At 38.8% G+C, this 25,550-nt stretch overlaps 1 protein-coding gene and 1 long non-coding RNA gene across 2 annotated transcripts in view; both read right to left on the bottom strand.

Moving 5' to 3' along the window:
- The window catches only part of MCCC1 (methylcrotonyl-CoA carboxylase subunit 1), a gene marked incomplete in the record, with an annotated part of 1,520,932 nt that overhangs the window by 503,625 nt on the left and 991,757 nt on the right, over positions 1–25,550 (bottom strand).
- Positions 2,766–25,550, bottom strand: part of LOC122801128 — an 85,810-nt gene continuing 63,025 nt past the window's right edge. Inside the window, exon 3 of the long non-coding RNA XR_006364671.1 lies at positions 2,766–3,708. This is a non-coding gene — a long non-coding RNA (uncharacterized LOC122801128). The remainder of the gene's footprint in view (positions 3,709–25,550) is intronic.

Raw genomic sequence — 25,550 nt, 5'->3', positions numbered from 1 at the left:
GTTCTTACAAGTACACCTGATTTTAACAAAGCAACTCATGTCTAAGGGAGGTTGGCAGTGTAATCTACATACAGTTTAGCCGAGTCTTAATGCTCATTTTAAAATTTGATTATAACATGACATCTTTTATGCACCTTATCTTTTAACGCAATTTCTGCTAGTGGGGGTACATTTAAATCACCTTCTACTATAAGATTAAAGTCTCCATTCCTGATTTATTATAAAACAACTTTGTGCAAGTCTTAATGGTATCTGTACAGTTTCTGGGAGCTACCAGTAGGCAGTTATCAACCATAATGTATACAAATTTTCTTGTGACAAATCTTTCAGGATTTGTGCTTGGTGTACCTGAAATCACACTGATTTAATTTTGTTTGATAACATCTTTTGTCATGAGTCTATGATGGTGGATTGGGTTAAAACTGCCTGTCAGTCAGCTGAAATATCACTATCAATTAATCTGACATCTGCACCATAGTTGGAAGTGCCCCAACAAAAAGAAAGTACATCAAAAAGGTGGACTTGTTGAGGAACACTGCTAAGTTGCATGTTGCCTGCACTCAAAATATACAGGATCTAGGGGGTTATTTACAGCTGTTAGATACAGAAACTGAGGCAGAAACCAAACAAATCAGCAGGCAGTCTAAAAGCTTCTCTCACAATGAGCAGTTTACAGAAACTTTTGTATTTAAGGTAGATACACGGCTGAAAAGAAGTCAGGGTGAGACTTGCATTGATGACAGTGAAAGTAAATGAGAGATGCATATTGTTTTTGATTTTGTTTATTGTAACTGGAGCAAAACATCGCTGAGGGTAACAGACATACAAAGCCAATTAATTTTTTTAATTCTTGCTAGTCTAGAGCAAAACTTGGGACAGAATCAAAAACATACTGATCAGTGGAGTAAAAGATACAAATGGCATTATTGATTTTGTTTCTTTTGCTAACCTGGACCAAATGTCAGACATTTACTGAAGGTTATTAGGGACATTAGTTTTGTTTTTTTGCAAGCTGTTCTGGTCCCTGGTGCAGAAGTCAGTGTAGATAACAGACCGATACAAATATCATTATTGTGGTTTGTTGCAAGTATTTTGGCCTCTGATATAGCAAAACGGAAGTTAGTGAAGGCAACGGAAAGATGCAAAGGGCATTATCGTTTCTGGTTTCAGAAGCTCATTTTTAATGTGCCCAGAACATGTCTTGGCATTCTCAAAAGCTCATTTACTACACATAAGGTAACATTTTTTACTCATTTTATTGTAATGTAGTCCCTTTCTTTTACATTACCAGCATTTATAACAGTATTAGATCCTTCAGATGAGTTCCAAGCATAATTTTTCAAACAGAACTGATCTAAGCTACAAGAAACAGAATATATTATATTGACAATTCTTGAAGAAAGAAATATGACTCATAGCACATAACTATGAGAACTTATTCTTATGGTGTTGTATGGGGTGCAAACTTGTGCTATCACAAGACATATGCTAGTAGTGTAGTACGTAGTGACAAACAGATAAAGAAAAATGTTTCTGTGCTTAGCTGCATAACTTCTTAGGTACTGAATGCAGTTAGTGTGTTAGTACTATAAATAATTTTTTTTAGTTGAGTTTTGCAAGTTTTGTTTTTCTTTAAGTGCTTCCATTTGTGTGTGTGTGTATGTATGTGGGAGAGAGAGAGACCGAAAGAAAGAGAGAATGTGGGTGACGGGGGGTGGGGGGTGCTCATGTACAATCCATGGCTTCTGTTTGAGGGTAATTTTATTTCGATTAAGATGTTTTCACTGCAGCTTCTATCTGAGGGTGGCTGTTAATTTAATATGATTGGCACTTCGTTAAGGATATAAAAACTAGAATTGGGTAGTTATGTCTACAGAGTGTGACCTGAAATTGATGGCATTTATCTAGCTCTGTGTGAAGCCTGTGGGAAAATGCACTAAAATACAAGTAATGATCACAACAACAAAAGTGCACAAAAACAGTTCCTTAGAGGTGACCACTTGGAGAACACGAACTTTTACCCAAACCATTAGGGTACTGTGAAGCATCATGACAGCTGAAAGTGACAGGGCAGAAGTCTACACATTCATAGAAAAGGTGTAAACAAAGTTAATAATCAATGTAACTGAGGTCTTTGTCATGGAAAGCAGCTATAAAGACTTCTTAGACAAACGTAAATTATTACCCAGAAAACTTTTCGTTATACTTTACAGTCAGCAGTCATCTGATATACGTGCAGGCTCTTGCTTATTCCCGTTTTAAACAGCACAATTACTTTGCTTCCATAGATAATATAAAATTACATTTTAAGTTCAGTGAATTTAGCAATTTGACCGTGAGTAGGCCTGCATCTCCAGTTTGCATCTATATCCTTTGTCCAGGAGTTTCATTCTGTGAGTGTCATTGGCGATTAGTTTCTTCCTATCTACTAGGGTTAGCCGATCTTAAGACGCCCCTCATTCTTTACGAGAGTTTCGCTTCTACACTTGCTTGTATCTGGTTTCACCTGCACAGAATACTTGAAATACAAGTCAGAAATAAAACACTTTGTTCCATGTGCAGCACTTTTGTTTAAAGGTTTAGATTTTGAGACTGTGGCTGAAGAAGGAGATCTGAGGTTTTTTTGAATTTAATAGTGATATTAATTTTATAGTAATATGCAGTATTAATCAGTTTGCTATAGACTGCTTCCTTTGCTATATTCATGCAGTTCGTTTTTAGACTTGAGCAGTTCTCGACAGCTAACAAGACAAAAAAACACACAGTTTTATCAAAGAATGTAAGCGACTTTTATTAGATTTGACAGCCATGAATGACAAGTTCAAGGCTTCTACCCTGCCACAATCACATTTGTAAAAAAATAATTATTACTAGCAAATATACAGTCTACCTGAACTATAAGCAAAGGAATAGTTAACAGGCCAGTAATGGACTACTGGAAGTGGTAATTAAAAGAAACTCCTTGAAATCATTCAAATTGATTCCGTTTCCTAAATTAATGAAGTTACTACAAATATCATGCATTTTCCTAAAACTGTATAAAAATGTGTTACAGCTAATATAAAAATCACAGTAGATTAAGATTACCTGTACATTTCATTTCAAAGAATGTGTGCTACACAGTGTAAAGTTATGTAACACATCAAACAGAAAATTATCAAAGAAATCCACTGCAAAATATTTACATTTAAGGCACAACAATATTTGAATTATGATATTATGTGATAGAAGTGCATTAGCTTGTTTTAAAGATTATGCATTAATTTGAAGTCAAGTATACCTGTTTACTTATCACTTCTTGGATGAAATAATTTTTTAGGTTTGTCATTTAAGAATTACATTAGCAAACAATTGGAAAGCAAAGCAGAAACCCAATGCAATTTATACAGAAAAAAAGGTGGAGCTTTTACTAGCTAACAATGTAATATAAAAATTATATGGACATGGGCCCATTGAACGTGTATGTGCCAGAATACTAGTCTTTTATACCCTTTCACCTCCTAGAAAATGTAACCAATCAATTATCATGTGAGAGCGACATTTCTTTTAATCTTTCTGGCTATGTCTTTGTTTAGATGCGTTCATATCCAGAAATTTTCTTCCTTCTATAAATCAGATAAATGATAATTCCGACAACAATCAGGACAACGACACAAATACCCACAATAAGTGCAACCTTCTTTTTATTCTTGGTCTTGCAGTCTTCAGCTGTAATTGAAATCAAAGTTGAAAAATTAGTTAACTGTAAAGTCCTTGGTACATTTTTAAAAATTTCAATTGCAACTTAAAAAATGCAAATGTAATCTTAACACATTCAGATTTTTTTTTAAAAAATTGTATGGCCATGGTCATGAAACACAGGGCTGAGGAAAGTATATTTGTGTGTAGAAATATATGCCTTATTATAGATTTGAGGAGCGTTTACTGTAAGAATAAACATTTGGATTTTACCTATCTTACCTGTTTCATTTCTGGTGTGAAATGTCATCATCTGTGCCTCAGTTCCTGTGAAGACCAATTTTGGTCTCAAAGCAGAATTTCTGTGAATCTTGGTAAGAATGGGAGTGTTTCTATAAAGTCAACATTGCTAGGAGATTTCTTACAGTTTTTGGAGCCCCATGTAGCCATTAAAGCACTTGCAACTGTAGTAGGTTACTCTCTTTAAACAACTGAATATTCATTCATTCATTTTCCAGTTATTCACTTATTCCATTCAGGGTATCAGAAAAGCCAAAGACTATCCCCCAGCAATTAGTGGGTACAAGGCAGAGAAACCAGTCCTGGACAGGATTCCAGTCTACTGCAGAATGCAAGCATATATTCACTCATGTATCGCATGCCACTATTTGCAACTTGGAACATTCATCTGTGGTATTCCTTTGGAATGCAGGAGGAAAGTAGAACACCCAATGAAAACCCATATGTACACAGAGAGGAATCTAGCCTCTGTTTAGAAGATAAGCAGCCAAGAAGTGAATTTAAGTGAAGAACCAGGTGCTGTGAGGCAGTACATTTATTTTGTTTGCATTTGTTAAGTGGATGAGTGTGTTGGTCCAAGAACCCTTTTCAGGCATGATCCAGACCATGGGGCAAGGATCCAACAAACAATGTATATGGGCTTACAAACACATAACCCACTGCATCACTCTGCCACCTCTAGTAAAACATCAACAAAAATGTAACCAGTAATAGTACAAGAAAAAAAAAGAAACTACAGACACTTGATCAGACTGATGGAGGGAAGGCAACTTTGCTATTACAGTGACTGCACCTTGAAGCTCCAGTGTTATGGTGAGTATGTCAAGCACAACTGTACTGTTTTCTTTGGGGAAGGTAACTATAAAAGTAAATCATAACATTCGGGTAGATTTCTAAACAGTATTGTTACATTATTATTATTATTATTATTACTGTAAACTAAGGATTTCTACATTTGAGTTCACTAATGGGAAGCAGCTTGGAAGTGGATGACTTGATGGTGCTGCAATGTTCTTTGGCTTGGGATCCAGAGTTTACTACTCAGGGGGAGAACAGACAAGACATTGTGTTGGTATTTCGGTGAAGGAGAGACTTCAATAGGCAGGGAGGGATTCATCAGAATACATGACAGACTCATGGCAATCAGACTCTGGTGTAAAGATAAGGCAGTATTCCTAATTCTTAATCTCAGCCTATGCCTCACAGCAGGGCTGTGATAGTGAAACAAATAGTGCATTTGGGCTGGAGTTGCAGAATATACCAGAAAAAAACAGGATAACATGAGTTGGTATTGATAATGGGGGACCTAACTGCACATATTGGAACTGACAGAACAGGACATAAGGACTATTTGGGGCCACATGGGTGGGTCAACAGGGATAAAGGAGGAGAGGTCATTCTAGACTTCTGTCTGGCAAATGACTTGATGGTGACCAACACATAGCTCAGCAAGAGAGACACTCACAAGACTGTATACAACAGTGGCCAACATGCAACTCAGGAAGACTTCCTCCTAATAAGGAAAGGGCACCAGGGTAGAACTAGTGACTGCTAAGTTATCCCCAGTGAAACAGTTGACCCACAGTATAAACCACTAACTGAGATAATCAGCTGCAAGTAGTGGTCAGAGAAGGCTCTAAGGTCAACAGAGATTAGGCTGAAGACCTGGAAGCTGACTGGAGAGAAAACACAATAGTTCAATGAGCTATTCAGAGTTCAAGCATCTCAGAAAGGAAAGGAAATAGGTGGAGTTGAAGAACAGCAGCACCTCAAAACAGCATGGTGAGGACTGTTGAACAGATATACAGTCAAGCCAGACCTAGAAATAAGGTACATATGGAAAGCTGGTGGTGGAATGCAGAAGTCTAGCAAGTCATCAGAAGAAAGAAGGAGTGCAGGAAAAAGTGGAGATAGAAAAGACAGACCATGCTAAGAAGGAACACTAGTTGGCTAGCAAAAAGACTGAGAGCAGTTGCAATAGCAAAGAACAAGACATCAGAGATGCTCTACAGAAAGAAACTTTCATCAGGTTGCAAGATAAAGTCATAGACACAATGAAGGCAATCATCAGATATCCTTCATAAGAGATGCCTGCAACAACTTGCTCGCCAGTCCACTGGAGATCAAAGGTAGATGGAAGGAAACTATCATCAGCTTTTGAATGAAGAAAACCCTGCAGAAGCCATACTGCCCCAGACACGGCCTACAATGAAAGAAGAAGAGCACACCTTAGAAGAAGCAAGACCACTAAGGAAAATGAAGTTAGGGAAAGCAGCATGCTCAAATGAGGTCATAGCAGGGAGAAATGGCTACTGATGGTACTCACAGCAGTGCGGAGAGAAAGGTGTAGCCCAGGTGACTGTAGAATAAGTATATCAGTGCCAGTGTACAAGAACAAAGGGGACATCCAAAACTGTGGGCAGTACAGAAGTGTCAAACTCCTGTCAGACTGTACGGAAGTTCTTGAGAGAGTGACTGATAAATGAATATGTGACTGATAAACAGTTATGCAAAGGAGTAGAAAGTAAGATGGGAGACTATCAGTTCCCACTCAGATCAGGATACAGCACAACTGACCTGGTGTTTGTAGTGAGACAGATAGCTAAGGAGAAGCTACAGATGAGGAAAGAGTCCAACTGGGCAGTCCTACACTTGGGGAAAGCATATGACAAGGTGTCAACAAAGTTTGTTTGGACAGTTCTGTGATGGTTTGAAGTCCCAGAAACATTGGTAGAATTAGTGCAGGTTATGTACAAGGACCTAATGACACACATATGAACACTGTTCCAACTCACAGAGGGGTTCCCAGTAGGAGTGGATGTGCACCACGGTTCAGCTCTGTGTCCACTGCTGTTCATACTGGTGATTGACAACATTAGTAAACAGGTTGGAGGAGTCAGATCAACAAAGTTGCTGTATGTAGACAATGTGGCACTGCAGGGAGACTTTGGGCAAGAACTTAAACAAATGACAGGGGAATGTAATGAAAAACTGAATGCACACAGGACAAAACTGAGTACAGATAAGATAAATGTAATGACAACAAATATGGGAAATCAGAAAAAGCTGAAAACTGTGACAGAATGGAAGATAGTAGAACAGGTTAACAGCTTGAACTATCTGGGAGGGGTGGTTGAGGAGAAGAGAAGTCTGAATGAAGAGGTTAAAAAGCTAGGATCATAGGGTGGACTGTCAGGGGCAGTGTATGACAGAAGAATGCCAAACAAGTTGAAAAGTATGATGTACAAAACAGTGGTGTGACCAGTACTACTGTATGGTACAGAAACCTGGGCAGTAAAGTTGAAGAAGCCAGAAGTGATGCAGATGATGTGATTGAGATGGGTAATACGATGCACACTGTCAGACAGATGAAGAAATGCAAACAGAACAGAAATCCAAGTAGCTCAAATTGCAGAGACAATTAAAGAGAACAGATTACAGTGGTTCAGGAACATGTGCAGAAAAGAAGAAGACAATCTGCTGAAGAAGACTTGGAATGGACATAAAGAAGGCAAGAGGAAACAGGGGTGTCCAGCAAAGAAATGGACTGTGTGAGAGAAGACCTGTGAGACTAAGGCATGCCTGTCAAAAAAGTTAGAGGAGTCACACTGAATCAAAACAGAGATGGTGACAGTTGATTCAATACCCTGACCTCATGTAGAAAATGTGAAAAAGGGGGTTTGATGACAATGATTATACCTACTGGAGAAGATCAACTAAAAGATCCTTTGTACTTAGCCAATTCAAAACCTGTACCACACCTGCACTATGTTTCCATACCTCTCAACTTCTTAGTGCAAGAAATATTGCTCTTATAAACTTAGAAAGTTGGTTGAATAACTGGTTTTGCAATAGCATGCATTTTCTGAAGGCTATGAAGTCTGAAACACAAATGTCTAACATCATTTAATGTCGGTCATCAATCCTCAACAATTTGCTAGAAAACCACAATTTTTTTTAAAAACAGACCAAAAATATGAGGCAAAATCTGCAGTCTGTAAAAATCTGGAGAGTTGAGAGGTATGCATGCTTCCAGCTTACAGTGTTTTGTAAAGGTGTGAACCAATCACGTGGCAGCTTCTAAAACATGTTACAGGTTCAAAAGTTGAGCTGTCAAGCTTATGACCCTTACAATAACTCCATATTAATAATTCTACCTCCCGTATAAATATGAATATTATTTCTTTAAGGAAGTTAATGACTGACTTCTTTTTTAAATATTTTCTCTGAATTTTTACTTACATGCAAGAACAAATATTAACAATATTAAAGCAAGTAACTACACATTTTCACATCAATTTTTGATATGTATATTACTACAATTCATCAATTCATCAGTTAAACAGCCTTAAAATGATCACAGAACATGGATTAAACATTAAAATTTATTTAGTTAATGACTAACTTCTGATTGCAAAGTGAAGCTTATTCCATAATCTTGCAAGATGTTTAATGTACTGGTAATTCTTTCTATAATTGTTATTTATTTTTAGTACATATGTATGAAATAGTGAATAACCATTCTCAGCACTCCCAATATGCCCTCCAAATAGACTGACGCCTCACAGGCACTCGATCTGATGAAGCCTAGCACCTAGGGTTAAAGCAGAGATCTCTTCTTGATAATTTTTTTCATTTCTAAACTCAGGTGCCAAGATCAGTTCCCATGACCTCCACAATTCCTCATTTATATCCCACACTCACCCCTATCTCAGAATGACCCTGACATCCCCCTTCCTCACATTCTGACTGACCAGTACATCACACTTTTGAATTTAGCAGTGAAATGTTACTTTAATTGAAACTGTTGGAATGTATCTTAGCACTGTTTAGTTAAGAAATACAATTAAGCAACAGTGTGACACTGGCACTGACATCAATATGAGGTAGGCTACAGCTGTTGAAAAGAGTTTAGTATATAAAGGTGCTTAACTTTAACTTTAATGATGGAATAAAACTTCTTGTCAGTTCATCCAAACTGTTTTTTCTATACTAAGTTTCTAAAACATGCGCTAGCTCCCACAGTTGAGTGTTCGAATCACAGATGTTTAAAAAGAACCAGATAAGATATTGCCTCATAGATCAGGCAAAGGTAAGTTACCAAAAGCAGAATATGCAAACAGTTCGAATTTGCCTTTTCTTTGAATTTTCTAGTAAACAAACACTGTACCTTTTTAAGTTTTTTCATACTGCTTGTTTAAAGTCTCCAAAAAAAAAATATATATATATATATATTCAATAACTTTGCTCCCAGTGCTGAAAGGTCATTTACTGTGACTTGCTGTATTTGTCATAGCAGAAGACAATACCATGGGCCACCATTTAGACATGGTCTGTTACTTAACTGGCAGCCTTTCTTTCCTTTTGCTCATGCTTGTGAGACCCTGGAGCTAGTATATTTAATTTCTGGGGCTGTGGGAGGGGGGTGGGGGTGGGTGAGTGTGAAGCCCTCCATGTAAAAATGTTTTCTTTTCCTTTTTGTAATCATAAATGAAAACTATTGGTTTACACTTGCAATTTAATTGCTGATGAGTTTGTTCGATGTTTTGTATTTCGATCAAACTTACAGGCAATTATTCATTTTATATATATATATATATATATATATATATATATATATATATATATATATATATAATGTATGCACTAACACACACACACACACACACACACACACACACATATATTTGTAAATATATATATATATATATATATATATATATGTGTGTGTGTGTGTGTGTGTGTGGAGGGAGAGAGACAGAGAGGAGTACTTCAGAATCTCGAAATTCCAAAGCATCGAATTTCATATGACCGAGACCATATGATCGAATATCGAAATTCTGAAACAAATAAAAAAAAAAAAAAAACCAACATGCCCCCCTGCACCCCCGCTACTTAAACATTCCAACTCTGAGATTGCACTACAGCGAGGAAAAGGGAAATGCAGATTTCCATTCACAATGTCGGGATTCCAAAAGTTCAATCGTATGGTCTTGGTCTCGGCCATATGAAATTCGATCTTTCAGGATTTCGGCATTGTGAAGTGTTCCCATATACATATATAGCCATTTCAAGCCTGGCTAACTTCTCTTCTGGTGTTTGAAATAACCTATCCCATTTGATCACAGACTGTCTTTACTCACCTCATGGTGAATAATTATATATTATCCCTAATGTGAATAACTGGCATCATATCATCGATAATTTGAGAGGACCCATGCATGGGTTAAAGCATTTAAGAGCTACCTCTGTCCATTAGCAGTACAGGGAACAGTCCTGGGGAAAATTTATTTTCTGTTTCCCAAATATAGAAAATAGACAAGGGTGAACTTTGTTTTATGTGGATGGGGAGTCTGCTGCACAATAGCAGTACACTCTGTGAGATATACATCTCCTTCCAAACTGTTTTGTTAATGATGCAGAAGAGCTTTAGGGCCCTAGACTGAGTATTCCTGATGACATTTGACTTGCCAATGTGCAGTAAACCCATCAGTAATGTGATGGAAGATGCTTTGCATGGCAGACACAGGACACCTCTTAGCAGTCTGCAGGATACTGAGTATTGTGACAGGGCTTTGAGTTGGTCAGTGTAGGACATGTTGTTCAGGCCTTGTATCCTTTTAGTAATGTATCTCTCTGGACATTCCAGTTGTTGCACATGCCTGCACAGATGCATGTAAAAGGAGTATTGCATTCAATGACTGGTCTAATAAAGGCTGAGTAAAGGGAGGCAATGACATCGCTGGATGTAGATGCAATCCCTTTGTTTATAAGCTGTGCAATAAAGAAGGACTTTCTTATAACAATAGATATATGATGGTCAACATTTAGATCATTGTCCCCATAAGTTCTTAAATCCTGAACAACTGGGTCAACTCTTAAGAGCATATTGTTAATTTGGTAGTTCTGGGTAGAAGACTTCCCAAAGGATACAATAATATATTTTTTGACATTTAGTTTCAGTCTATGATTTTAGCACCAGTTATTTATTTCAGACAAACCTTACTGGAGGATGGCTAAGTCATTTGGGAATTCACTGACTGCTCCTAGATTGCAGTCAGAAGCATAGCTGGTTCAACCAGTGCCCTGGGCTAGAACTATGAACCACCAGACATTCTGACTACTGGCACATCAGCAAGGTGGCCAGATGCATGACACCCTTCCTCCTGTCCCAGCCATTCTGGCCCAGTTCTGTGCTGCCCTTAACCCTCCTTCAGTGCACATGTTATTTAAAAAAATGTCCTTCTTTACACTGTAGCAAAATATTTGTTATGACTATAGCAAACATTTTCTGCAGTTTATACATTGCCTGCGTGGACCGCTACTGTGCTCATATTTGTGTTTAAAAAAATTAAACTGTAGTGAATTGGTTGCTACAAAAGTAGCACACGGTTGCAACAGTTTATACCCTGCCTGCACGGAGTACTACAGTGCTCAGGTTTGACCACAAATGCAATACTGGCTTCTAAAATACAATATTGCATTAAAGAAAGAGATTGGGATTGGCTGACTGCACCCCCCCCCCAGCACTCTGCACCCAGGGCAGTTACTCCTTTCGCCACTCCCTAGCTATGCTACTGACTGCAGTTATCTGCAAACTTAGTCAGAGGCCTTTGGTACTGGCTTTTAGTTCAGACTTAAAAGCCAGTTATGTTATAAAACTCAAACACATACGTCCCTGAACACATCAGATAGGATAGGGACATAGGAACTGCACAGCTTGTAAATACATTTTGTCATGTAGCACTTTTGTACATCCACAGCAAAAGTTTAGAATTGAGTTTAATTTCTATTCAGACTGCAGGACTAGAAACATAGTCTGAGTTTTTGCCAATATTGTACAGTTTTTATGTGGGCAAAACTAATAGAATAGAAAGAACGCATTTTAGAACATGAGGGACATAGTACACAAAAAGGAGAGTAGTGCCCTAGCTAAACATGTAGAAGCTGAAGGGATGCACCATGTTTTTAAATTTTTAGTTTTAGAAGTTCTGGAAGAAAACAGAGGGGGTGACATTAGAAACGAAACAGAAGAGGCTGAGCAAAAACTAAATGCAGACAAACCCCCAGGCATTAATGAAACTGTTTCTTTGAAACCATTTTTAAAGGCAAGAGCCTTAAAGCACTAATTCCCTTCTACATGGTTCTATAGGCATTCACATTTGAGCTTGCATATTGTTTTTAACAGTTTTATGTCTATTTTTTCCTACTATTTTTAAATTAATTGAGTCCGATATAAATATTTAATTGTTTGTCTTAACTGATTGGTCACTTTGAAAGTATATATATCAAGGAAGGCATGGGATGTTTTATTAAGTCTGATGAAGCAAACTGGAAGGTCGTGAAAGCGCTCACTTTGTCCTTGCAATAAAGAAATTTCCTTCTACTGTGGCAGTTCGACTTTTTATACATACTATTGGCTCTGAGGTGAAGACCGAGCTGGTACATTTGTTTTTGTCTTTCTCATTGTCTCGCTTTTCACAGATTTCCTTAGCTGTTTCTTCCAAAAATCTTAAAGAATAACCTCAAAAAAGGCTTGTGATGAAAATAAATTTCTCACTCAAAAGCATGATCATTACTAATCATTTGTGAAGCTCTAATACATTGTCCCCTTGGAATGTTACATTTTTGTTACAGAGATGGTTGCTAAGATAATGCAGACAGCTATTACAGAAGGGTTTTTTCTATAAATGCAACTTTCAAAGCACAAGTTAACTGTACATCTAGGAAACAAACTTTATGACCACTATCTCCCAGTGCATATTGTAAAAATGTAGAGGTCTCATTTTGATTGTTGTGTCTTTCGGCTTTTCCCGGTTAGGAGGTCTCATTTTGATATTTTTAAAAAAATTGTGCTGTCAAATTCCCCTTCAGTAATGAAAAATAAATCATCCATGAACCTTTTGTAGAGTAAAACTTTTCCCAATTCCTGTACTTTAGGTAACAATTCTCTTTCCCACCAACCATGAACAAGGTTAGCAAAAGAGGACGCAACTGTTGCCCCATAGCAATTCCCTTCTTCTGTTTATAATACTTATTGTGAAAAAAGAAAAAAATTATGTTCTTGGATAATCTCCAATAAAGTACAACAGAGTCATATGGAGTTGCCATTTAACTGCATATAATTATGTAAATTGCTTTTAACAAAATCCACAGCTTGTTCTTCTACAATAGATGTGAATAAAGAAACAACACCAACCGTGAATAAAGAAACAACATCAACCGTAACAAAGAATAACTTTCTTGTAGTGAGGAAAAAAATCTGAATAAAAATTCTTAATATGGTTTAAAAGTCCCAGGAATCTCAACAACATGAGGGTAAAGTTTGCACTACTGGGCTGAAGACAGTATCTACAAATATTGAAATACCCTCTATAATACTGCCACTGGTGGAAACAATAGGTCAAAATGGGGGATGGGTGGGACTTTTGTGTATTTTTGGTATTTCAAATAGCATACTTATACGTTGTTGTTCTGTGTAAAAAAGTTGTAAAGCTTAATGTTTATTTCGCCATTCCTTAACATATTATTTAACACAGTATTTATAAACTTAAACTTTGCCTGAATCTCAAATAAAGATATATGGATCGGTATTTAGTGCAATACTAGTAGTCACTGAATGCCAGTATTGCACTTGCGCTGAAGTTCTATTACTCTTCAAGTCAGAAGAGCTTTTTAAAGCTGAGGGGAGTATTAGACTGGGGAATGGCCCAGGGTGCCAGAATAGCTAACTACACCTTTAATATTAAATATTAATTGACATTTGATTACTGGGAAAGTCTGACTGGGTAGGAACCCATTTTCAGTGGAGGCCCAAGAAGAAATGTTCCAAAGTATTACAAAACATTTTAAGAATAATAATTTTACAATCTTTAAAAAATACAAAAAACAAATACAGTTTAAACAATTATACAAATTTAGACGTAAATTAAAACATTGGTTAAGAATATATACAAGTTATATGACAACAACTTAATAAATGAGGTTTGGTAACAAACCAAGTTGTCCTGGGACATCTTCTGTAGTGGTTAGGCTGATATATTAATGGGAGTTAAGTGGGTAGGGGGGTGAAAGGGTTAAATGGAGGGAGGGATGATTGGGAGGAAATGAGATAAGGGTGGGGAGGGGCTTAAGGGGTTTAGACCAGTGTAGCTGGGTAAGTAATCACATTTTGGTGTGAACTTGCTATGCTGCAGGTTTATGTCCTGATGACCGGTGTGTTCTTTGGTCAGGTAGGCCTTGGTTTGGTGGTATGCTTGAGGATATGAGTATCTAGGGTATAGGGTATGGTCATAGGGTTGGAGGGTGGCCTAATGGTTAAGGCGTTTGCCTTACAAACACAAGGTGCAGGGTTTGAGTCTCACAAGGGATAATTGGCTAGGCTTAAAATGGCTCGTAAGGGCAGTTAGCTTAGTACCAAACTATGAACATATGAACCTATATGTATGCTGGTTAAAGGTAATTTTTTTTTTTGGGGGGGGGGGTTCTCTGGTTGGGTGAAGATGCAGGCTTTGAGCAGGTTGGATGTTTTTTGATTGGTTTGATGGGAATTATGTTAAGTATGCTGAAGACGTGCTACTCTTTTCCTCTTAGTTTATTTAGGCATTGTAGTCTGTAAATTGGCAGTGACTTTCAGCTGCATGATGATAACGTTATCATGCCAGCGTGTTGTGTTGTAGAGCTGGCTCCTCTCCCACTTTGATCGTTATGAGGGTGAGAGCTTTGGGGGTGGTGAGTTAGGTTACATGCCTGCTGTATTAGGTAGGGCTGTGGCTATTAGTGAATTTCAATGGTGCTCTACCTCCTTGGTTCTTGTAAGCAGTATCACTCTTGCCTACAGCCATTGTCAGTAGTGAGCTGCGATTCATCTCCTGTTCATTTATATAATTATTTTCTCAGTTTGATAGTGATGGCAGTTTGTTGCTTCGATCGGGTACAGGGTACAGGATTCACTGGTGGGGTCAGTTTACCATGCTCATTTTGAGGTACTTTCCTAAGTAGAGGCTGTGAATGGTCTTTCGCAGGCTTTGAGCAAGTTGGAGTGATGGGGGTTGATGGTTGGAGGAGTATGGCCGACCCATAATTTTCAAATGGAGGTTTTGGATGAATTATTTACTTCAACTATTAGCTTTACAGGTTTGGGGGATGAGGGGTAAGGAGATAAACCATAAGAAACTTTGGGGGGGTTAACAAGTAATTCTTGCTTGTATTGCTTCATCACAACAGGAGCGTAAGCTATATATTGTATGTATACCTACTGTAGAGATTACTGCAACGCAGGTCAGTTAGCCATGTGCTGACACAAACCCTGTCATTATGCCACAGTTAAATGATTCATTTCCGCTCCCCCCTTAGTTCTTAACCAAATATACTCACTCTGACATTAATCTGTTACTATATTATTTTGTAGGATACTGGATAGTTCCTCTATTTTACAAGTTGATTCTCTGCTTGTTTTAGACACAGCTTCATGTTTGCGTGGTATTTTATTGATCAGTGAATACCTTACACCTAAATTCTTGAACAGACATGGCATGGGAGGTGGGTCTTGATGGTGTGATGGTTCAGTAGTGCTTCATGTTGCATTTTAATGGGTGTTGAGTGTTTTGGACTGGACACTCACATTTCAGGCCAGCTGTCAGTAAGTTTTTCAATAATTGTTGATCGCCGATTTTAATCTGTGGTCTGGAGTAGGTGAGCCGGAGTGGTCATCAGGTCAGGGCATGCTTCAAAGCAGCATGAATGGCTTCTTTCTGGCTTCTTCTGAGGACTGGGAACATACATGGAGGTAGGGTGTTAAGATCTAACACTGCTTTTGCTGGCTGTCACATTGTTGAGAAGTGATGCGGCTGCTCGGTACTCGAGGTCTGGTGCCTGTGAGTGATGGCAGATTTTATGTATGTGTAGAGTCACTTATGGGTCTGTGGTGGCGTCTTACCTCTGAACTCTACCTGTTTTTCAGGCACGTCTTTGATTTTGATTCAAATTGTAGTTTTTTCCCTCTTAATTCTTACTACAACTAGCTTTTGGAAGCAAGTGAATTCTGGAGGAAAGGTGGTGAATTACACTGAATGAATAAGTTATAGACTGCTCTTACTTTGATAAGTGTATATTAATTCATATGCTCTGATTCTGTCGATCTCTCAAGTTAATAACATTTTAAAGGTGTCCCTGAGTTTGCATTTGTCCCCGATTCTTTTATTTTCTCTGACCATCACACTGATTTTTCAGATGTTTGAGTTAAAAAAAAATATATATATTTATAAAGTTATTTGTGTTAGAAGTGCATCAACAGTAGGTCCTGCTGGATGTATACATGTATATTAGGCTGTATTTTTGTAACTAATCAAACTTGTATGTTTATTTATTGATTTATTTTACAGTTTGTTTACCAAGATAGTCCATTGGGCCAAGAAGAACCCGTTTTCAATGGGGGGAGATGTGGCAGCATGGCTGAGGAGACGACTGTGTTAAGCGTCGATTGAGTGCATTGCCAAGTGTATCTATTGTTGCTTGTCAGTTGCTTCTTGTTTTGTGGTAGTTAGTGGTGGCATGGTGGTATGTGGGGATGGAATGTTTCCCCAAGGTGGGTGTGATTGCTTTGAGGGCTGTGGTATTGCAGGGGGGGGGGGTCCTACAAGCTGCTGGAGTGATGGCCAGGAGCAACGGTACAAATGAGAAACCTTTGGGATTGTTGCGGTTTGCATTAATTCATTAAGAGATCCTTGTTAGAAGTAAAACCAGCAAATTTTAACCATCCTATGACCTTCCTAGCTGAAGTTGTTAGTAAGCCATTAGTATGTGTCACTCATTTTCCTACTTGTTCCACAATTCAAAAGCTAGTGTTCCTCATTTTGGAAATGGAAGGTTGAGAGCTAGGCAGTGGGCAGTGAAGTACATCTGAGTTTCGGACTTCAAATTTTTCAGAGAGGGCATGTTAAAGCAAATCCTGTTGTGTTGGCAATTTATAAGCCATAAGGGTAGTGCTTGGTACATTTGGCAGAAAGGGAGGTTCCACTGTGGATGTGGTTTTAGGCAGGGGTCGTTGTCAGTTGGGTGAAGCACTTTTGCTTTCATAGTATTTGCTTCCCTGGACCCCTGTCTAGCAGGGCGACTGACGTGATCCCCAGGGTGAATTTCCCATCTCCCATCGAATCAAGGTTCCCTTTGAAGAGGGCCAAAGAGGCGCTCTGCATGACATGTATGAGCAGTCTCTTCCACAGTTTGGGGAGTCTCTTGGTCAGGAACCTATCCCTCCAGCATGTGTTGTGCATTGTGATGACAAGGTTTAGAACCCTGTAGTGTTTGGCTTGGAGGGATTGGGATTTCTTTAAGTGTAGCATGTCCAACAGCTCACTGATAGTTTGGATTTACAACAATCACAGGATCATAGGAATTTACTAGGTTAAGGACTGTTAGGCTCATACAATCTAGCAAAGTTCAGCCCTTATTTTGGTACTTTTGATAACCCCAAACATTCCCAGAGGTAGTTGTCCCTAAATGCCCTATATACTTGAATAAGATACCCTCCCAGAATACAGTTGTTTCTTTTCTTTGCAGATTGGCAGTTGCTAGAGTGGTGCGGTTGGGTACAAGTGGACATAAATGCATTTGGGCAGTCCAACAAAGAAGTACTAGTAGCGTATGCAGTAGCCAATAGCTATACATGAGTTGTGCTACAGTTCTAAATGTATTCTTTGCTCTCGCTTTTGAAGTGGAGGTACACTGCTATTATAATAGGTGTTACCTCACACACTACAGTATTCTGCAGGAAGCAGTCTAGCTATGTTCTGTAAGTTTTGGCTACAAGGGAAGTGCGAATCTCCTTTGAATGACTGAGAGTTGTATGGTAACTGGCCTCATTGTTGGGTAACTAGAACAGATGGTAATTACATTACAGAGTACTTTGGGTGTCAGTCGTATAAAAAAAAAAAAAAGTTTTTAATTGGTGTTCTGGCCCTCTTAATCCATCCTAACACTGGTGACTCTTGGGGGGAAGGTGGTGTATTACATTCACTTAATAATGGCAGTAATTAAGAGTTATGGCAGTAATTAAGAGTTATTTATTTCTTTATTTTACAAAGGCATATTAACATTCTTCTGCCAATGCTCAAGATCACGTAAAATGTGACAGTTGTGACTTCAATGCTTCAAGTTATGGCTGCTTGGTCATAAATGTGTTTGGCAGTGGTGCATTCCTTCCAGGGTTGGCAGGGCAGGTTGTCTTTGGGGATGTCTTTGAATGTGTGTCATGTACTTTAGATGACATGTCTTTTTCTTTCTTGCAGATGGGGACTTTGGAATGCTGCTGCTGTAATTTGGAATAGGTGGGTATAAGGTGCAGCCTTTTTCTTTACATTTTAGAGGATTTACTTTTCCCTTTTCTTTGTAGATGGTGGTATGATGGTACCGGTGGTGGACCTACACAGTGAGTTTGCAGATGATGGAAGCAGGGCGAGCAAGGAGTGGTGGATGGAGTGGTACACAAGGTGGTCACTGGTAATTCCCCTTGTTGGGTCACTAAGGCAAGATAGGGTGCTGTGATCAAGTAGCGGGAGAGCTGAATATTGCGTTGGAATGTGAGGCAAGTTAGGTAGAGGTAGGTAGGGGGCTAGGGTGAAACTGGAGGGGAGAGATTATGGGGTGTGGGGATCCCACATGAGGAGTAGAGTCACCACATTCATAGGAGTGCAGGAACTTATTAAACTAAAGCCCCATTGCTCTTGCAAGCCAGTTGACTTCAACATCCTGCTTTTAGGTGGTTGGACTCCTGGGGGTTTTAGTTACTCATCCAGTTGTTTAAACTGTATTTTAGGAAGAAGGGCCCAAGATGAGCTGTTCTTTGACAGGAGGCCTGAGGGGTTCCTAACGTGTGGTTGGGGTGATAAATTTGCCCTTTCAGTAGGTAGGTAGGGTGATTGCCAATTGGTAATGAGTGCACTGGTGGTGTTTATGGTTGGGCACGTAGATTACGTCATTGTTGGGCTTAGGTGAGTTTTCAGGAACTATGTCAAGGGCTTCTGGTTCTGGATCTTAGTTTTTGTTTGTCTTTTTCGGCTTTTCCCAGTTAGGGGTCACCAGAGCGGAACTCCGGTCCGCTAATGACTGGCAGTAGATTTTTATGGTGCCGAGTTACCAGCACGACGCCCAACCTTCAGCGAAGGCACGCCCATTCACACATGTCTTTCGGAGGCCACTCGACTGCGGGGAGGACATGCAGAATTCACACAAAAGGCACTCCAGCACAGAATTGAACAGGAGAACCTCTTGCTGTGAGGCAACAATGCTACCGCTGTACCACCGCGACTTTGGTTCTGGATCTTAGTGTTAGGGCATTAAGGTTTTGAAGTTAGTCTATTCTGCAGTAATCAGGTTACTGTACATCCAGAGCTGTGTAGTTTGGCGGGCTAGTGTGAGATGCCATAGTTGACAGGTACTCTGTGCTACTCTGGGTTCGAGATTTGTTAAGGGTTTGCTTTGCCAGGGTGCAGAATTGTGTTCAAGGGGTTATACTTTCTGTGGCACTTGTTATGGCTATAGGTTGTCATTCCGGAAAAGTCGAGCCATGGTTAGTGGCTTGAGGGAAGCAAACTAAAGGGAATGTTCTCTCTTGGAGTGGAGGTTCCAGTGGTACAGTGGGGTCATAGGTAATCCTACTTTACTTAGTTTCATCAAGGCGCATTCCAGTGCTAGTAGGTCAAGGCATGGGGTTGATGACGGGGTTCTAAGGTACTTTACAGATGATGGGTACACCGAATGATGTTTGGCTTAACCCTTCTCTTTATGGGAGGTCGTTGGTTGGACAATTTTGGGTAGAAGGGAGGGGGAAACAGCCTGGTCAGGCTGGTTGGCGGAAAAGAGGGACAGGCTTGGCCTCTTATGTTCCCCCTCCGGTGTGTGTGGAGGTTTATTCCATGGATTTGTGGAAAGGAAATGAGCAGATGGAGGAAGTTTGCTGAATAGGTAAGCAAATGGAAGTAAGGATGCTGCTTATTCGGTTGGTGATTTGATGAATGGTTTAGTGAGATGGGACTCTGCTTCATAAGTAAAGTAAGCGAGCAAAGGTATGGACGCTGCTTACCTGGCAGGATGAGCAAGTATGCTGTCCTGATTAACATTACAAGGAGGTTTATAAGTAAAGTAAGCGAGCAAAGGTATGGACGCTGCTTACCTGGCAGGATGAGCAGGTAGTCTGTCCTGATTAACATTACAAGGATGTTTATGCTGTGTTTAGAATCAACTATACTATGTCCAGTTGTAAATAAAATTGGTAATCAAAGTTATGGAAGTTTAATAAAGGTCGTCAAATGTCATTCGGTGCGATGTGTTTATTGAAAGGGACCGAGACAATTAGAGAAATTTTAGACAGTTTACAGAGAAATGAAAGGTAAGTTAATATAATACAAACAGAAATTGCAATTAGAAGTGAGACAAAAGCAGGCTTATGGTATATTTGGAGACAAAGCAGGGGAGATAAACTGATAGAAGTGAGGATGTGAGTGAAGAATGGAGAGTAAGGAGATGTTAAGTATGAACAGGTATTTATCCACATTTAGGGATACAGTTTATCCTGGTGTTGAGTAAGAAAAGACACAGCTTTTGACTAGGTCTTTCAGAATGGTTTGAAATGATAGAAGAGAGGTAAAGATATAAGGTCCAGACCTTGTTATAGCATTGTTCAAGTTTTGATTTTTGTCATGCCTGAAGGTTAGTAAGGATGGAAGCACCATAAAGAAGTGAGAGATAAGTAGTGGCAAGTGTAATTTAAGTTGTGTCTGTGAGAACGTTTTGGCTCTATAAAGCATCCCAAGTTTTTGATGAGTTTTTCTTATGCAGTTTTGTATATGCAGGTTCAATTTAAGATCATCATCCACTATCATCTGTAATAATTTGCTATGAGAAGTGACTTCAATGGTTGTATTAAGGGAGAGGACTTAAATTTTAGTTTTTTCAGTGGAGGGGGATTTGGGGGAAAAATGAGTAGTATGTTTTTTTTTTTTTTTTTTTAGGATTGAGCACGAGTTGTGAGTTACAAAGCCATGTTTCAGTTGCTGTTAAAGCTCTGATAATTTTTTGGAGGTGTGCCACATTGTTAGATGTGCAAATGAGTATGGACTCATCTGTGTACTATATATTAGGGAGGTCTGTTGTGTGAATGTGTGGAGGGCCTTGGTGAAAATGTTAACGAGGAGGGGAACAAGGATAGAGCCTTGTGGTACACTGGTGGTGACTGGGAATTATGGAGAGATGGTGGAGTGCCATTTTACTGACTGATACCTATTGGATAGGCAGCTTTTGAACCATAGAATGGTGGGTTAAGACAAACCTAATGAGGACCTTTGAGGTAGAAGTTTGCTGTGACAAACGGTGTTGAAGGCTTTAGACAAGTCTAGAAATAAGAAGACTAGTTTGCTGTTACCTCTGTCTTTACTGACAATAGCTATACAGTTTAGAAATGCAGTGTTAATACTGTGGGAAGGATGAAGCTATGTTGTGTGAGGAACAGGAGTTCTTTCTGCAGGAGATAGTTTAACAATTGTTTTTAATACATTTTCAAGTATTTTGGAGAGGGGGATAAGATTGTTACAGATATAAAGTTAGTAACATCTGTTGAATTTCTTCCTTTGTGCAGAGGGATAATGTGTGACTTTTCTCCAGAAAGAGGGAACATGAGATCCCTGGACTGACATGTTTATAAGGATTGAGACAGGGTAGGCAATGCTATCGGCTGCTATTTTAAAGTATTGACTTGGAAAGGATATCAGCTGAAGTAGAGCATGGTTTGAATTTGTTTAAGAGTAGTTTTATATAGGATGTAGGCACAGGTTTGAAGGTGAAAGTGGATATGGTAATATATGGCTGCTGTGCAGAGTTAGGATTACATGTTGGCAAATCCTTGGGTAGACATGCTACATTATCTATGAAATAAGACTTGAATTGCATTGCAGTTTTGAGTGATGAATTATTTGGAGTGGGCTAGGGTTGAATTTAAGGATGGGGTGCAAGATTTCTTTAATGGCTGTCCAGAATTTTTTATGGCTATGTTTACTATTAATCTGAAAGTTAATACAGTACAGTTTTTTTGTCTTCATTAATTTGCTTTTTAGTAAGATTGTGAAGTATTCTGAAGCTTAAGATAGTGTGATGTTTTATATTTTTGCCATTCTTTCCATGTTTTTTCTCTGTCCTGCATTACTATTGTTAGATAGCCAAATTACATTATTTGTTTTTAGTCTCCTCCTTCTAGGAGGTGCAAGGCTATTTAGGATGGTCAGGAAAGCTGCACTGATTTCATTTACAGCATCATGTAAGGGGAGGATATTTAGGAAGTTACAGTTAATAAATAATAGGATAGTACTGAACATTTCTGGGTTAAACTTGGAAATGTTGCATTTTGTTTTATAAAGATGCTGTTTAAGTGGATGTGTGAGATGTCTGGTTGTACAGACTGGAAAATAATCACTGACACAGTCAGACTTTGTACCTGAGGTGATGTATTTGTTAGGCTACAATACTAGGATGCAGTCTAATAGGGAATCTGATGTTTTGCTATAATTCATGGGGCGATTAATTAGTTGCGTGAAATCAAACAAGCTCACGCTTGATGTAGGGGAATTAGAGTATACGTCCAACCAACTGACATTCACATTACCTAGAAGTACTATTTGTTGTGGACTTGTTATGGAATGTAGAATATCTTCCAGTATAGCTGCATTGTCACCAAGAGGGATGTAAAGAACAGTAATACATATTTGCTTATAATTGTTTAATTTCAGGAAAGTTATAAGAAGCGCTGCTGAAATGAATGTTGGTACTGGTATGTTGTAAGTGGAGATGTGATAGTTGTTGGAAATATTAAAGCAATTCCGCCACCTTTCCTCTTCATATGGTCATTACAAATGTCATTATAGCTGAGAGATATGACCAGTACGATCATCGTGAAAGAACTCTGTAGTACAGAGTTTAGCAGTGCTGCTCCAGTATAGCACACAATGGCCCAGCATGGGGCACTCGTGCCTCTTACTGCAAGAACTGACAAGGTGCTATGTTGTTTACAGCAAATTACATAAAACAGAAACAAAATGGAAAAAGCATGATTCAGCCAAAAAGAGTAAGACACTAAAACTCAAAAAGTGAATACAAAAATCATGGTGGTACCATACTTTTAAGGAGAGTGGTAAAATAAATACATATGACTGAAGAAATGCTATAAAATGTCTTAAAATTAAAGGAAAATCTGAGAGAAAGCAAACATATAGATATATATGCATATAGTTACAATGTCATAAGTATGACTTGCATAAATGCAAATCAACACATTTGAAAACAATTACAAACATGCTGAATTCTGGAAAATAAAAATACTATTAGGATTTCACTCTCTCTGCATGTAGGATGCAAATCTGCATCCATTGAGTGTGGGATCTGTGCCTTCTTGCGCTGCAGAATAAATATACTAATGTCTACAATGTGAAATCTTGAAGCCTACTGATTTTGGAGAATACCCTTAAGTGTTGTGATAACTGTGGGAATTCTCGCCACCTGGGTAGGGCCAGTGAATAGTGAACCACACAAAAAAAGTGAAAATTAACAACTCCTAATACTTTTTGGGTGGAGTTGCTTATCCTCAGTTATCTGAAATAGAGCCACTAGATGTCAGCCAGAAAATAGCTAGATGGATGAGTACAGGAACCTCAACTCATTGCAACTTTTGCCATTACATGAGTGGGAAATGAAATTCTACTGGCCCAACACCAAAAAAGTCTTCACAAGTAGGTTCTACAGCAATTGCAACACCAACCATGTCATGTAGAGAGCACAGTGCCAAAACTGCACAGCCTTCTACATCAGCAAAACAATCAACAAACTCAAAACAAAAACAGCTTGACACAGTACGGACATCAGACAAGGAGTTCCCACCAACCCATGAAACATACCAAGAAACATCTGGAATACACCAGCTTCTCCTTTCACGTAGTTGACAGAGAAAACTCAGGCCCATTCGAGGGTAATAGAAATGACAAACTGGAAAAAAGGAAATAGAATGGCAGATTTGCTTCCAGGCTGGAAAATCCCTGGGACTTAACAATGCAACTTCCACAAACTGTATTCTGAACTTCAGAAAACTGGATCATATGTTTTACTGACTGTACTTGTTATGGACACCTGTGGATTATGTTGAATGTATGGGACCTCATTTCTAGTGGTCACTTGTTAGTTTTGTATTTTTCTTCACACTAAAAACTGAGACCCAGGTATGTTTAATCATTTTTAGTACATATTGTTGCACTCCATAATAATCCCACCACAGTTTTATTTTACAGTTTTCTGTGACCCAGATGTGTCTAAACTTGTGCATTATCTTTAATAGCTCCACTACTGTTTCATCATATATTATGAGTAAACTATAGTTAACCGGGCTTCCAACTTGAAAACTGGTTAGGGTCCAAAAATATCCAAATTGGACCGCATGTTTGGTAAATGATTACTAAGACAAAGACACTCCATCTTAGCATGATTCCATCCTGGCTCTTCCCCACGGGGTCCTCAGCACCCTTAGGCCTGTACTGGCCCTCCACCCACACCACAACTGTTATGATCCCCTCAAATATTACTCCTTTTTTCAGGCCAGTACTGTTTCTTTTAGCTATGCTACGTACTTTGCCAAAACCTGTACCTCTTGAGGGCATGCACCTTCCCTCGGATTTATTTTTCCTAGACACTGGATACATTTCCATCTCCGGTTCCATTACTCCAGAACTGGGGTCAGACAAAATCCATGATAAAAAGAGATAATTAGGCTCAGACAAAATCCATGATAAAAAGGGATAATTACACAGTAAGAAATAGAAATGACCTTTATTTAGACCTCATCACCTTTTAAGGAAGTTTGTATGTCTCACAGGGATCACATATACATTTTAATTCACATATGGAGACCCATTTCAATGGCCAGTTACAGGCATGCTATTTTTGAAAGCTTCGGAACCTTTTGACCAGATCTACATACTGCAATATACTACACCCACGGAAAGGATTGGGAGTTGTTAATTTTCACACTGTGTTACTTTGGTGGAAGTAGGACAGCCATAGTGTCAAGTAGGAGTTTGGCGGTGTAAGAACACAGAGCTCACAGATGAGGTGGTATGGGGGATGGGGTGCAACAGTCCTTTACAAAGACAGTGTAGTCAAGTTGTTTAACATGCTTAAATGCTCAATGGTGCAGGGGTTACTTTCAGTGAATCTAACTTTGGTAGGGAAGCAAAGATTTACTCTAAGGTATAACAGACATGTACCTTTAGTTCCAATAACAGCCTACCTCTGTACTACACAGCTCAGTTAGTTTCGTAAAACATATATTTCAGATTCCATGGAATTTGTTCTGCTTGATTATGTGAAGTTAAATTTGCTGATAACTGGAGAATTTCAGTACTGGGGCATTACATTAGAGCACAGTTATACCAACTGCCGATGAACAAAGTTCACACTTTTGAAACACTGATAAATTGGATGTTTTTTTCTTTTTTGCTTATATGGGAATATAGTCTCTTTGGAATTAGCTTCACATTTTT

Source organism: Protopterus annectens, chromosome 4.part1 (genome assembly GCF_019279795.1).
Source record: "Protopterus annectens isolate FY-2018-M chromosome 4.part1, PAN1.0, whole genome shotgun sequence".
Classification (NCBI taxonomy): Eukaryota; Metazoa; Chordata; order Ceratodontiformes; family Protopteridae; genus Protopterus; species Protopterus annectens.
Note: the sequence above shows the minus strand (reverse complement) of the source record. Positions and strands in the feature narration are given on the sequence as shown.